The 15554-nt window shown below is 31.8% G+C and overlaps 1 protein-coding gene across 1 annotated transcript in view; it reads right to left on the bottom strand.

The window, feature by feature from the left end:
• Positions 1-11515, bottom strand: part of LOC135139580 (transmembrane channel-like protein) — a gene marked incomplete at its 3' end in the record, with an annotated part of 61926 nt that extends 50411 nt beyond the window's left edge. Inside the window, exon 1 of the mRNA XM_064069878.1 lies at positions 11430-11515. The remainder of the gene's footprint in view (positions 1-11429) is intronic.
• Positions 11516-15554: the final 4039 nt, after the last annotated feature.

Below are 15554 nucleotides of genomic sequence, written 5' to 3'. Positions count from 1 at the left end.
GAATGTCTGCAATCATTATAATCTTTAAAGTGTCTAAAACTTCCATACGTTTAGATTCATTACAGCCTCTTTAATCTTTAGAATCTGTTGACTGTATAGAATCTTTCGAATCGCTGAATTATTAGACACTAAAATTAGTTTAATCTCTAGAAATTTTAAATTCTTTAGACTCCTTATAATCCTCTGGAATTTTGGAAACTCTGACTCTCTAGATTCTGTGGAATGTTAATTATGTTTGAAGCCGTTGGAATCTTTGGATTTTTTTTTAAATTTAGAGATTTCAAAAATTTGTTAAACTCTTTGGAACATCTCGAATCCTTGGAAACTTTCGAAACTTTAACATCTTTGGAATCTTTGGAATTCTTGGAATCTTTATAATCTCTAAAATCTGTAGCATATCTAAAATTTCTAAATCTACTAGAAATGATCTTTAAGATCTCTAGATTCTTTTAAATAGTTCTCTGCTATTACTAGAATCTCAGGAAACTCAATGATGTATGAAAATTCTAGAGACTTTGGAATCTCTGAAAGTTTTTAATCCTTAGATTCTTGAGACTCTCCGAACCCTCTGGAGCCTTTAGAATTTTAGAATCCCTAGAATGTTTAGAATTCTAGTAAATCCCGAGATTCTAAAAATTTCCAGATTTCTGTAAATTTTTGGAATACTTAGAATCTCTGAAATCACAGGATCTTTCGAATCTTGGAATGTCTAGAATCGCTACAGTCTTTAGAGTGTCTAAAACCTCTATACTTTTTAGATTCATTACAGCCTCTTTGATCTTTAGAATCTGTAGAATGTATAGAATCTTTTGAATCGCTGAATCGTTAGATACTAAAATTGGTTTAATCTCTAGAAATTTTAAATTCTCTAGAATCCTTATAATCCCTGGAATCTCTGGAAACTTTGACTCTCTAGATTCTGTGGAAAGTTTCTAATGTTTGAAACCGTTGGAAATTTTGGATTTTTTTTAAATTCGGAGATTTCAAAAATTTATGGAATTGTGAAACTTTTTGGAATATCTTGAATCCCTGGAATCTTTGAAGGAATTCTTGGAAACTTTCGAAACTTTAACATCTTTGGAAACTTCGGAATTCTTAGAATCTTTAGAAACTCTAAAATCTGTAGCATGTCTAAAATTTCTAAAACTACTAGAAAGAATCTTTAAGATCTATAGATTCTTTTAAATAGCTCTCTGGTACACTATCTATGGAAACTCTATGATGTATGAAAATTCTATAGACTTTGGAATCTCTGAAAACTTTGAATCCCTAGATTCAATCTTTGAACCCTTTGGAGCCTTTAGAATTTTAGAATCCTTAAAATTTTTGGAGCTTAAGTAAATCCCGAAATTCCAAAATTTTCGGAATGCTGTAGTAAATTTTTGGAATACTTAGAATCTCTAGAATCCCAGGATCTTTCGATTCTTGGGATATCTAGAATCGCTATATCGTCTTTAGAGTGTCTAATGAAACCTCTATACTCTTTAGATTCGTTACAGCCTCTTTAATCTCTAATATCTTTTGAATCCGTGAATTGTCAGGCACTAACATTGGTTTAATCTCTAGAAATTTTAAATTTTCTGGAATCCTTATAATCTTTGAACCCTCTGGAAACTTTGACTATCTAGACTCTGTGGAATCTTTATATTGTTTGAAACCGTTGCAATCTTTGAAATATCTAGAATCCGTGGGACCTTTGGAATCCTTGAAAACATTCGAAACTTTGACATCTTTGGAATTCTTAGAATCTTTAGAATCTCTAAAATCTGTAGCATCTCTAAAATTTCTAAAACTACTAGAATCTTTAGAACCTTTTAAATCTCTAGTACTTGCAGAATGTATAGAAGTTTTAGAATCTTTAAGATCTGTAGATTCCTTTAAATGGCTCTCTCGATTTACTAGGATCTCTCTGGAATATTTATAATGTATGAAAACTCTAGAGACTTTGGAATCTTGGAAAACTTTTAATCCCTAGATTCTTTACAATCTTTGAACCCCCTGGAGCCTTTAGTATTTTGGAATCCTAGAATTTTTGGAGTTTAAGTAAATCCCGATATTCCACAAATTTTTGGAATACTTTGAAATTCTGGAATCTCAGGATCTTTCTAATCGCTACGTCGTCTCTAGAGTGTCTAATAAAACTTCTATACTCTTTAGATTCGTTACAGCCTCTTTAATCTCTATAATCTGTAGAATGTGTAGAATCTTTAGAATCTCTAGAATCCTTTGAATCGCTGAATCGTTAGACACGAAAATTGGTTTAATCTCTAGAAATTGTAAGTTCTCTAGAATCCTTATAACCATTCAAATTTCTGGAAACTCTGACGCTGTAGATACTGTGGAATGTTTGTAATGTTTGAGACCGTTGGAATATTTGGAATATCTGGAATACCCGGGACCTTTGGAATCCTTGTAAACATTCGAAACCTTAACATTTTTGAAATCTTTGGAATACTTAGACCCTTTAGAATCTTTAAAATTTCTAAAACTACTAGAATCTTTAGAACCTCTTGAGTCTCTAATATCTGCAGAATATAGAGAATTTTTAAGATCTCTACAGATTCCTTTAAATAGCTCTCACGATTTACTAGAATCTCAGGAAATTCTATGATGTATGGAAACTCTAAAGACGTTGGGATCTCTGAAAACTCTGAACTTATTTAGAATCTTTGAACCCTCTGGAGCCTTTAGTATTTTGGAATCCTAGAATTTTTGGAGTTTAAGAATACTTAGAATTTCTGGAATCCCAGAATCTTTCGAATCATGGGATGTCTACAATCGCTTCATCGTCTCTAGAGTGTCTAATAAAACCTCTATACTCTTTAGATTCGTTACAGCTTCTTTAATCTCTAGAATGTGTTGAATGTGTAGAATCTTTAGAATCTCTAGAATCCTTTGAATCGCTGAATCGTTAGACTCTAAAATTGGTTTAATCTGTAGAAATTTTGAATTCTCTGGAATCCTTATAAGCATTCAAATCTCTGGAAACTCTGACTCTCTATGTTCCGTGGAATGTTTATAATGTTTGGAACCGTTGGAAACTTTGGATTTTTTTTTAATTTAGAGATTCCAAAAATTTGTGGAATTCTGGAACTCTTTGGAATATTTGGAATCCCTAGAATCTTTTGAATTCTCGGAAACATTCGAAACTTTAACATCTTTGGAATATTTGGAATTCTTAGAATCTTTAGAACCTCTAAAATCTGTAGCATCTCTAAAATTTCTAAAACTACCAGAATCTTTAAAACCTCTTGTGTCTCTAGTATCTGCAGAATCTATATAAGTTTTAGAATTTTTAGAATCTCTTGAATCTTTTGAATAGCTTAAATTCTCTATAATCCTTGTAATCTCTGGAATATCTGGAAACTCTGACTCTCTAGATTCTGTGAAATGTTTATAACGTTTGAAATCTTTGGATTTTTTTTTTTAATTTAGGGATTCCAAAAATTTTGTAGAAATCTGGAATTTTTTGGAATATCGATAACCCCTGGAATCTTTGGAATCCTTGGAAACGTTCGAAAATTTAACATTTTTGGAAACTTTGGAATTCTTACAATCTTTACAACTTTTTGAATCTCTAGTATCTGCAGAACGTGTTGAAGTTTTTGGAATCTTTAAGAACTCTAGATTCTTTTAAATAGCTCTCTCGAATTACTAGAATCTCAGGAAACTTTATGATGTATGGAAACTCTAGACTCTTTGGAATCTCTGAAAACTCTGAATCCCTAGATTCTTTAGAATCTTTGAACCCTCTGGAACCTTTAGAATTTTTGGAGTTAAAGTAAATCGCGAGATTCCAAAAATTTGCAAAATGCTGTAATCTTGGAATCTCTGGAAACTCTGATGCCCTAGATTCTGTGGAGTGTTCATAATGTTTGAAACTGGAACTCTGGAATATCTAGGAATCTTTGGAATTTTTGATTTTTTTAAATGCCAATTTTTTTTTAATATTTCAAATTATTGAAGGAAAATCCTCAAAACAGTTTGTAAAAATAAGTCTAAATCTTCTATGATTCTGGAATGTTTAGAACTTTAGAAACATTAGAATCTTTAGAACCTTCAAAATATTTAGAATCTGTGGAATTTCAGGAAACCCCGTGTGTGTTGGATTGGATTACTGAAGCTGGTGGAGTTGTCGAAACATCAATTGGAACTTTTGGAATTAAAATTTGTAGATTGCCTAGAATTCCTATTATTTTTTTGGATTCTTTGAGTTTGTTCACATCTCTAAAACACCTACAAAATTTCCGAAATCCTTGAACATTAGACTTTTCGAAATATGTATTTGGATTGCCACCAAATATTGTGTATAAATTTAAACATTGCTCGATTCTTCGCATTATGGTGGCTAAAAAAATTTAGGCAAAATTTCAAACTTCCAGCTTTGCTTTTTAAAAATAAAACCAAATATATCGTATTTTCCTTATATAATTGAAAAAATAATCTGATGTGTACCTTGGCAGTAAATTGTGTTTTTTCAGGATCATGCTTGTGTTAGTAGTTCTTTTCAAAATAATTATTTTTTCTGAATTTAAAAAATAAATTATATGTCTTTCATTTTCTGAATGAAATTTTATCTGTCATTATTTTTTTGATTTAAAAATAAATTGTGTTATTTAATTTAGTGAAATCGCATTCTCTAAAACAACTATGACGCTTCACTGAATTACTTTGAAACGTATCGCCCATTAATTGTACGAAAAGCTAATTCATCACGCTTTCAGTACGTGCGTTAATTTCGCATAAAAATGAGCTAATCACTTTATTTTCGGCATTTGTTTAATAAAGAAAATTGCACTCGGAATGAAAATAAATTTTCGTGCTTTCAGTAATCTTACAGCAGAGCAACAAACACGCCACTTCAACCATTAATAATCATTCCGATGTAACAATATGTGTAGGAGTGCCCACAGCCGTGCAGCAGACTAATATTACATTATTAATTTTTTACTCCAAACAGTGCTTTTTTTGATCTTCCCTTAATTGACAGCGAGGGAGTGCCTGCCCTGCTCGAACGTCCCCAGTTTCACCTACTTTGACCACCAGTGGCGTACCAGGGAACACTCATATTGTCTAGAATGTCCAATTACTAGAACCTCTGGAAAGTCTATGATTTCTAGGACTTTGGAATCTCTGGAACCTTCATATTCTGGAGGGTCAGTGTATAGAAAAATCGTAGTTAATAATTAATAACACTGTTATAGAATATCGACCCCCTCGCCCATAATTCGCCACGTTCGCGAACTTCGCCAAACTTTAAAACTGCTGCATGCCTGGAATTATTCCGCCATCAAATAGATTTCGCGACTTTATTAAATTTCGACACACTAACTTGTGTAATATGGTGAAATTTCCATATTTATCGACAGGGCCGTAAAAGTTTGCTGTTTAAATAGTAATCCCGCGGAAATTGCTGCCGCTTTAGCGTTATCAGCTAGTGCATACTGGCGTGATAAATACCTGCAAGAAATCGGTAATTTATCGGTGGAGTGGTGGCTTTTTGCAGGTGATGTTTATCTGGCGAAGGCATCGTTTGCATTGCGTTTAACAGCATAAAGGAAGGTCGAGTGAGGTTGACACTTGATGATGAATTGTGCAGACAAGGCGCATTAGACCGCTTCCGATCATTAAAGGCAAACTGATCACACGTGAATTGCGCCCTGATGTGGATTTCTTTTTATAGAATTTTTCTTGAAAGGGGTTTGGCCGACGTTTGGCATGTCGGATGATAAGGGAAAAAGCGCGGGCGGAGGTCGGCGAGAGTTTGTAAATATTTTTTTTATTTCGAGAGGAGATTGTATGGGTGGAGGTTTGATTGGTTGGGTGGATGACGTCAGCGGGAGGGATGTTGTGAATGTGTTCAAGGCGGCAAAAATGAGGGTCTATTGTAAACGGTCTTTGTTTCCTTTCAAACATGGATTCTAATCGGGGTGTTGCGGTTTTTTTAATTAAAAAAATTGTGATCGAGTTACCCTCTGAATTGAAACATTTCTATTTTTAGAAGTTTTCGAATTATATTTGCTTGAGTATCAAGAAGTAATACAACAAGCACAAATTTGATTCCAGATAAATTGTTCTTTTGGGGATTGATTTTGACTACAATTAGTTTTTTCGAGAAATTGAGTTTTTCCTCATAATTAGTTTGGAGACACAGGGAAAGTAAGCCTTCATGATCTTGAAAAGTTTCATAGAAAAATAATACAATTTGCTGATATACGCTAAATTTCTAGCTAGAATTAGTTTTCTCAACAAATTTCGGTAACTGAATATTTTGTCCGTGAGAGATATTTTGATATTTAAGATTAGTTCCTTAGAAGCAATAACTTTCGTCATTTAAAAAGAGAAATGGCAAGTAGGCGGGGTTAATTTTACATTTTTTTCGTTCAGATTCCAGTATTTTCCAAAATGTGTTAAAAGGAATAAAATTTGTCTTTGAAATAGAGAATGGGTGGGTGGGTGGGGCTAAGTTATTTTTTTGTAAAAGTTGAATTCCTCTATTTGCCAATATAAATTGCACTATTCATCCTGAAGTAAATAAATTTGGTCTTGAAAAAGAGAAGGGCGGGTGGGTGGGGCTAATAACGACAATTTTGAGGTATACTTTAGGAATATCGTGTAGATGATAATATGATAACCGAAAATTGACTGGTCATCCCCACCAACAAATTGTTAACGTCATCCCAAAAATTTTGCGATTTAACTTTTACTATCAAATGTGAATTAAATCTAAAATTTAAAACCCGAAAAATTGAAAAATTCCAAAACTGGAACATCGAAAAATTCAAAAATCGAAAATTCGAAGTTAAAAATCGAAAATTCAAGAAATCGAGAAATCCAGAAATCGAAATGTGGAAACGTCGAGAAAAGGGAAAATAAAAAAATCGATTAATTGAAAACTTAAGAAACCGATAGATCGAAAATTTAGAAACGTCAAAATGGAAAAATGTTAAAAACCGAAAAATTTAAAATTAAAAATTGGAAAAATAGAAGGATTGGGAAATTCACTAATAGAAATGACGAAAAACTGAAAAATAGAGAAATCGAAAATTCTGAACTTCTAAAAATTGAAAAATTAGAATACGAAAAAATTGAAAAGAAATCCAAACATTAAAAAATCGAAAAATTGAAGAATCGAAAAACATACTGAAAAAACCCAAACCTGAAACATCGAAAATTGGAAAAACCGAAAATTCGAAAAATCAAAGTCAAAAAATCGAAAATTCTAGATGAAAAATCTAAAATTCGAGAAATCGAGAAATGGGAAAATAAATAAATTGGTTAATTGAAAAATTAAGAAACCGAAAGATCGAAAATTTAGAAGTGTCAAAAATCGAAAAATTTTAAAAACCGAAAAATTTAAGGAAAAAAAGATTAAGAAACCAAAACAACAAAAAAATGAAAAATCGAAAAATTCACAAATCGAAATGACGAAGAACTGAAAAATCGAGAAATTGAAGAACCGAAATACATACTGAAAAATCCCAAAACTGAAACATCGAAAAATTGAAAAACTGAAAATTCGAAAAACCAAAGTCAAAACATCGAAAACTCTAGATGAAAAATCGAGAAATTGAAGAAGTGAAAAATCGAAAATTCGAGAAATCGAATCCTGGAAAAGTGGAGAAATCGAGAAATGGGAAAATACATAAATCGACTAGTTGAAAAATTAAGAAACTGGAAGATCGCAAATTTAGAAGTGTCAATAAAAAAAATCGAAAAATTCACAAATAAAAATGTCGAAAAACTGAAAAATCGATAAATCGAAAATTCTGAACTTTTAAAAATTGAATAATTAGAATATGAAAAAATTAAAAGCCGAAAAATCCAAACATTAAAAAATCGAAAAATTGAAAAATCTAAAATTTAAAAATCGAAAAATTAAATAACCGAAATACATACTGAAAAATCCCAAAACTGAAAAATCGAAAATTCGAAAAATCAAAGTCAAAAAATCGAAAAATTCAAGAGATCTAGAAATCGAGAAATCGAAACCTGGAAAAGTCGAGAAATCTAGAAATGGGAAAATAAATAAATTGATTAATTGAAAAATTAAGAAACCGAAAGATCGAAAATTTAAGAGTGTCAAAAATCGAAAAATTTTAAAAACCGAAGAATCGAGAAATTGAAAATTCTGAAATTTTAAAAATTGAAAAATTAGTGTATGAGAAAATTGAAAAGCCGAGAAATCAAACATTAAAAAATCGAAAAATTGAAAAATCTAAAATTTAAAAATCGGAAAATTAATGAACTGAAATACATACTGAAAAATCCCAAAACTGAAACATCGAAAAACTGAAAAATTTAAAATTCGAAAAACCAATGTCAAAAAATGGAAAAATTAATAAATCGATTAATTGAAAAATAAAAAAACCGAAAGATCGAAAATTGAGAGCGCCAAAAGTCGAAAAATTTAAAAAACCGAAAAATTTAAGAGAAAAAAAAAAGATCAAGAAATCGCAACAACAAAAAAATGAAAAATCGAAAAATTCACGAATAGAAATAACGAAAAACTGAAAAATTAGTGAATAAGAAAATTGAAAAGCCGAAAAATCAAACATTAAAAAATCGTAAAATTGAAAAATCTAAAATTTAAAAATCGGAAAATTGAAATATTGAAAATTCAAAAAACTGAAGAAGTGAAAAATCGAAAATTCGAGAAATCGAAACCTGGAAAAGTCGAGAAATCGAGAAATGGGAAACTAATTAAATCGATTAATTGAAATATTAAGAAACCGAAAATTTAGAAGCGTCAAAAATCAAAAAATTTTAAAAACCGAAAAATTTAAGGGAAAATAAAGATCAAGAAACCAAAACAACAAAAAAATGAAAAATAGAAAAATTCACAAATAGAAATGACGAAGAACTGAAAAATCGAGAAATTGAAAATTCTAAAATTTTAAAAATTGAAAAATTAGAATACGAAAAAATTGAAAATCCACCCAATCCAAACATTAAAAAAATCGAAAAATTGAAAAATCTTAAATTAAAAAATTGAAAAATTGAAGAACCGAAATACGTACTGAAAAATCCCAAAACTGAAACATCGAAAAATTGAAAAATCGAAAATTCGAAAAATTAAAGTCAAAAAATCGAAAATTCTAGATGAAAAATCGAAAAATTGAAAAAGTGAAAAATCGAAAATTCAAGAAATCAAGAAATCCAGAAATCGAAACAACGAAAAGTCGAAAAATGTATTAATTGAGAAATCGAAAAATCGTCAAAAATTACAAAGTTTTAAAATCTAAAAATTGAAGACCTGTTAAACACACATCGGAAAATTGAGAAATCGAAAAATTGAAAGATGCCAACCCTAAATTATGGAAAAATTGAAAATCGAGAAGTTGGAAGATTGAAAAATCGAAAAATAAAAAAAAAATTAGTATAAAAAAATGTAATCAAGTTACCCTCTAAATTTAAACATTTTTATTTTAAGAGTTTTTAAGAAATTATATTTCCTTAAGTATCTAGATATCTAAACAAGTAATACAACAAGCATAAATTTGATCGTAGATAAATTGTTCTTTTAGGGGTTGATTTTGACCACAATTAGAACTAGAATTAGTTTTCTCAACAAATTTCCGTAACTGAGTATTTTGTCCATCAGAAATATTTTGATATTTAAGATTACTTTCTCGGAAGCAACAAATTTCGTCATTAAAAAGAAAAGGGGCGGGTGGGCGGGGTTAATTTTACATTTCTTTCGTTCAGATTCCAGTGTTTGCCAAAATATAATAAAAGTCTTTGAAACAGAGAATGGGTGGGTGGGTGGGGCTAACTTAGATTTTTATAAAATTTGAATTTCTCTATTTGTCAATGTAAAATGTATTATAACGCATGTAGGGAATCGAGCAGCTGTTTTTCGAGTTTTCGTTTCTTTTTAAGCCTGGATTCTAATCAATATGTGCTTTTGTTTTATTACAAAAAATTGTGATCGAATTACCCTCTCAATTTACATATATTAGAATTTAAATATTTGTTTAAAAAATTTTGCGAAATTATATTTCTCTATCTGCATAGACAAACAAATAATACACCAAACACAATTTTGATATCAGGTAAATGGTTCTTTTGGGGATTGATTTTGAAAATTTAAAATTAGTTTTTTGCGAGAAATGGAGTTTTTTTTTCCAAATTAATTTATGGACACGGAAAATAATCCCCATTATATTGAAACTGTTTCAATGACAAATAACACCATACGAATTGATTGGAATAATTTATATATATATATATATATATTTTTTTTTTCAATGAAAATGGTGGAGGCGCCGGGATAATAAATTTAAAAAATTGTATTTTAAAAAAGTTACTCTAGAATTTGTTGACAGAACAAATTCGTCTGAAAAGTTGGTCGTAAATTGACAGCTTGTAATTAAACAAAAATATGTACATATAAAATTTGATCGAATTTATCACGTAATTGTTTTGAAACTTGGATTCTAATCACTGTGTTTTTTTCTTAATTAGAAAAAGTTGTGATAAAATTACCCTCTGAGTTTATACTTGAATTTAAATATTTCTATTTATTTTCGAAATTATATTTCTGAAACTATCTGGATGTCCAAAGAGTTATGAAATAATCAGAAAGTGGACCTCATTCTTCGGAATTAATTTATAAATACATGTAAAATAAGTCCTTATTAACCTAAAACAGTTTCACAGAAAAATAAGACCAGTGCGGACCGATTAGAATTTTTTTTTTCCCAATGAAAATGGTGGAGGCGCCGGGATAATAAATTTAAAAATCTGTATTTAAAGAAGTTTTACGAAACTTTCAGGTAAAGTAATACGAGGTAATTTTTTTGATTTGTGATCTAGTTACCCTAGAATTTGCTGACAGAACAAACTCGTCAATTTTTTATAAAAAAACAATACATATAAAATTTCATTGAATTTAGCACGTAATTCACTTTATTTTAACAATGTGCATTATTGTGACAAATTCGGAGTTTCAGAATATAACACGAATATGAATTATCTGTGGCTGAACTTAGAAAGCTAGGTTATGTCAACAAAAATTAAACTCTCGTGTTTTATAATTAATTTAATTAATATATTATTTCGTGACGTGGTGGAAATGTGCGCGTGCGCGAACACGTGACCATTGACAGTGAATAACAAACCAGTCATATTTCCTTACTGTATATAATTTTTGATCAACGGTTTTCGATATGTTTCATGTTTTCTTATCCAAATTATAATTACAGAAAAACAAAAACCCGAATGATGTTACATTCCATTATAAACCCGGAAAATGAAAAACGTAGCAACATCAAACATAACCGCCTTTTTTACTTTTTAAAGTGATTATAACCCTACATTCACCCCACGCCGTCCGCATCCTTCGAACTTAATTAAACTTTTCCACCACACGAACCTTTCAAAACCACGCCTCGCCTTTATAAAAAATTCAAAAATATTTCACCCACCTGCTTGAGGAACTTGAAGTCGACCGAGGCCCTCCTGGACTTCCCCGATTCCGTCCTAAGTATTCCCGTAGGCGTCTCACGCTTGATCTTTTCAGTCTCTTTGAAGTTGGCATCCATGTTGAACAGCTACTAATGTTACTAACGAGCGACTTTGAAGTCTAGTCCGATTACACGTTGCCAAAACAAATTAAGTTGCAGATGCGACTGTGTACATTCGGTGTGATATATTCGCGTATGTTGACATGACCGGTTTATCTATTCCTACCACACCTTGCGCATTACCTGGACATCTACATTGTCGCCACCCCCAACCTTCACTAATCCTCGCTCTGTTTCCACACAGCGCTCCTACCGCCGTGATATATGATAGCCACCGGGTTATTACTTATGCTAATGTGCGAAGAATTACTCAAAGTAAGCGGCGGAGTTTTAATTATGCGGATTATAAGCGCGACGAAAAAAAACAGGGATGTGCGTGAGGAGGGTTCGTCTCGATATGTGGACGCTGCACGCTACACAACTGGAATAAAAATTGAGTTGTTTTTGCAAAAAAATTAATAATAATTGTGTTTACACGATTTGAATCGTCGATAAGAAGTACAAATTCAAGCAAATCCCCACCACAACTTCGATGACGTCACGACCAAACCAAAATAAATTACTCAATCTATCTCCGTACAATTTTAAGTACTTCCGCTCATGATTTTCCTCGTTAACCTAATCAGAACACGAAAATCCCTTAACTTTGTCCACGTGTTTATTCTCACGCGTAGGCGAATTTAAAACAGGGCGAATTAATTAATTAATGAAAGCACAGCGCCGCCCAAGCACGCAAAATTTTCAAGAACCCCGCGCTACCAAGAAGGGATGATTCTGCGAGATCGATAATTTATTAAGTGGGTGTTATCTAGTTGTTATCTCATAGGTGGTTTAGAGATGCCGGAGGGTTGATATCGACGACGGTCTCTTCAGGCGACGTTAGACTGACGGTATGAGCATAATTAAAGTTAGCTCACGTGATAATTACAGGTACTTAACCTCCCGAAACTTGGAGTGCTGCGGAAATTTTATTGGAGGGTTCGTGTGTCGGGAGGAGGGCGAATAAAGTGCCTCATCCGGCTCAGGTCAAGCAAAATTGTCTATCACTACGTAATTAGTTTTGGCTGGCGGAGACAAAGTCAACAATCAATAGGCTCGTTTGTCATCGACGCGTGGAAATTGATTGGCGGGAGAAAATTGAATGTTTGTAGCAGGTGCAACTACCTAAGCTTTAAATCATCTTGAATACGAAAATGGTGGAGGCGCCGGGTTCATAACGAAAGAAAATTCTAGTTGTTATGTTGGTAGCTCAAGTATCTAGATTAAAATTCATACTGGGTGTGTGCAAGAAAATGCAAATAATAATGAGCAGTAAAATTTTACAACTACACCATTTATTTTGTTCCTCACTAATTAAATTTTATATTACCCGGCTGAAACTCTTGTCACATTTGTAGCTTCACTAAAAAAAAGAGAGGATATGATATTTCTCTCCGTAATTAACTTACTGCTGCAGAAATTTTGTTTAATACTTAGATATTCCATCAAACTTCTCTCACCGACACAAAGAAATAAACTCTTGGATCGTATTTATCTCAAAAATGTGGAAGCATAACAACAACATGTAACAATAACATTCTTTGCATGCTTACTTAGTTTCCGGAGAAAACCGCAAATATGTCTTTACGGAACACCGACATACTTAAAAAGCAAAGAAGAAAAAAAAACTTATGCGGCGGTAATAAAAATAAAACAAAAAATTGGTCTAAAGAGTTTAGACAGTACTTCCCTCGCTGTCGGAAACTTGACGACTGCATGCCTATTGTGTTTTTTTTTCTCATTACATTTTTGTAGTGGGAATTTAAAAATAATTGTGATGACGTCATCAACATTTTTGCAAGGACACGTATATCAGTTGGGATAGATGTAGTGTAATACTAAGAATAAAATTATTGTATTCCCAAATTTTCGGGAAAATGAATTGGGTCGTTTTGAATATTGATTTCTTATAATCAATAAAATAACGAAACAATTTACTCACGTATACGGCGTCGGTGTGTAATATCTAGAGAGCGGATTTCTGTCGGGCTAGGCAAGGCCAAACTCGGTACGGCTCGTACCGCTGTTTCGTTGGACTTTGCTGTTAATTCCCGTTCTCATTTACTTAGCCGTTTGATTAATAAATCGTTAATTATATTTATGGAATTAGTACCGATTAAACGTCACGTAGCCCGACAAAAATCCGCTGTCTAGTAATATGAAAGGCAACTGAAAATCGTTTATGTATAAACATTCTTAATTTAAGATGACAAGCGTAACAGCATACGTGAGAGTCAAACAGAGAAACTGTAAACAAAACGACCATCGGTTTTATTGCTTCGACTTCCGCTTGTTATATAAAACATTGGGTTTTATTTTAATTCTTGACGGTGAAATTCACAATTGGTTGATTATAAACATGTCTATTCCACATTCGCGGAACCAAGTGAGCGCATATAACAAATGCAGGTCTGTAATGTTAAAGTCGATGTAAATAAACGTGCTACCTTTATGTTTCAACCGAGTTTTTCCTTTAACAAATTTTGTGTCTACCAAATTGGGTTATTGTGTGATACTAATAATAAGTGTTGCCTTTAATTTAATCAATAAAATAAATTGACTTCATTAATTTTTTTGAACCACCTCTTAAGAAAATCTAAAAAATATGAATGGAATGTTAAATCACAAGTACAAACTCATCATATTTTTTGCATTTTAGATAGCATTTATTCAGCAAAATTTAAGGGTGACGTCATCAATTTTTTTAGGAGGGATGAACAAATACATTTTGAACAAAAGTTTACCATGCTTATAATAACTTTAAAATATTCCCAAGATTTCAAAGCATTCGGTTTTGTAATTCCTGATTAAATCGATAAAATAAATTCACGCCTTCATTAATTTTTTTGAGTCACCCTGCATATGCAAATCCAAAAATATGAATGGAATGATAAATCACAAGTACAGACTCATCATATTTTGTACATTTTAGATACGATTTATTCGGCAAACTTTTGAGCTGACGTCATCAGTTTTTTGGAGGGGATAAGCAAATATATTTTGACTAAACATTTATTATGCTCTTTATAACCTTAAAACATCTGCAAGATTTCAAAGCATTCGGTTTTGTAGTTCCTGATTAAATCAATAAAATATATTTACGCATTCATTAATTTTTTTGAGTCACTCTGTATATGCAAATCCAAAAAATATGAATGGAGTGATAGATCACAAGTATAGACTCATCATATTTTGTACATTTTAGATATGATTTATTCCACAAACTTTTGAGCTGACGTCATCAAGTTTTTGGAGGGGATAAGCAAATATTTTTTGAATAAAGATTTATGATGCTCTTTATAGCCTTAAAACATCTGCAACATTTCAAAGCATTCTGGTTAGCAGATTAAAAATTTAATTTCAAAATGTTGTTTTATAATTTTGATTTTTTTTCCAAAAATCTGGGCGTTTCGGGTGAAAAGTCGATTCACAGTTGTAAACTACATGTGTAGGACTATGTTATTTTATAAAATTGAAAACCCATTTACTATGTACAATTTTGAAGTGACGTCATCGCATTAGTGGTGGGGATGATTAGACAAATTTTGGTTAACGTTTTACCATCTACATGATATTCTTAATATAAGTACAAAATTTCACAACAATCGGTCGAGTACTTTCGGAGATTGTCTGTCTAATAAAAATCCGGGACGGCAGACGGACAGACGGACAGACGGACAGACGGACGGACAGACGGACGGACAGACAGACGGAAATGGGAGACCTATTTCTTCGTCTTCTAGGGGTCATGAAAGATCGAGAAAACGTAAAAGTAGAGAGTCGGCCGACGGACTCGATTACAATACTTCCTTTGCTTACGCTCGGGAAGTAAAAATGCAAAAATAGAAGGATGATTTTTTTTATTTGTGATCCAGATACCCAAGAATTTGTTGACAGAATAAATTCAATCGAAAAGTAGATCGTAATTTCACACAGTTTTAATTTTAAAAATTATAAAATTTTAATGGCAACACAACTTGAATCCTT

Source organism: Zophobas morio, unplaced genomic scaffold, assembly GCF_036711695.1.
Source record: "Zophobas morio isolate AGI-343-1 ecotype UQ-CSIRO unplaced genomic scaffold, CSIRO_AGI_Zmor_V1 ptg000031l, whole genome shotgun sequence".
NCBI classification, from domain to species: Eukaryota; Metazoa; Arthropoda; class Insecta; order Coleoptera; family Tenebrionidae; genus Zophobas; species Zophobas morio.
Note: the sequence above shows the minus strand (reverse complement) of the source record. Positions and strands in the feature narration are given on the sequence as shown.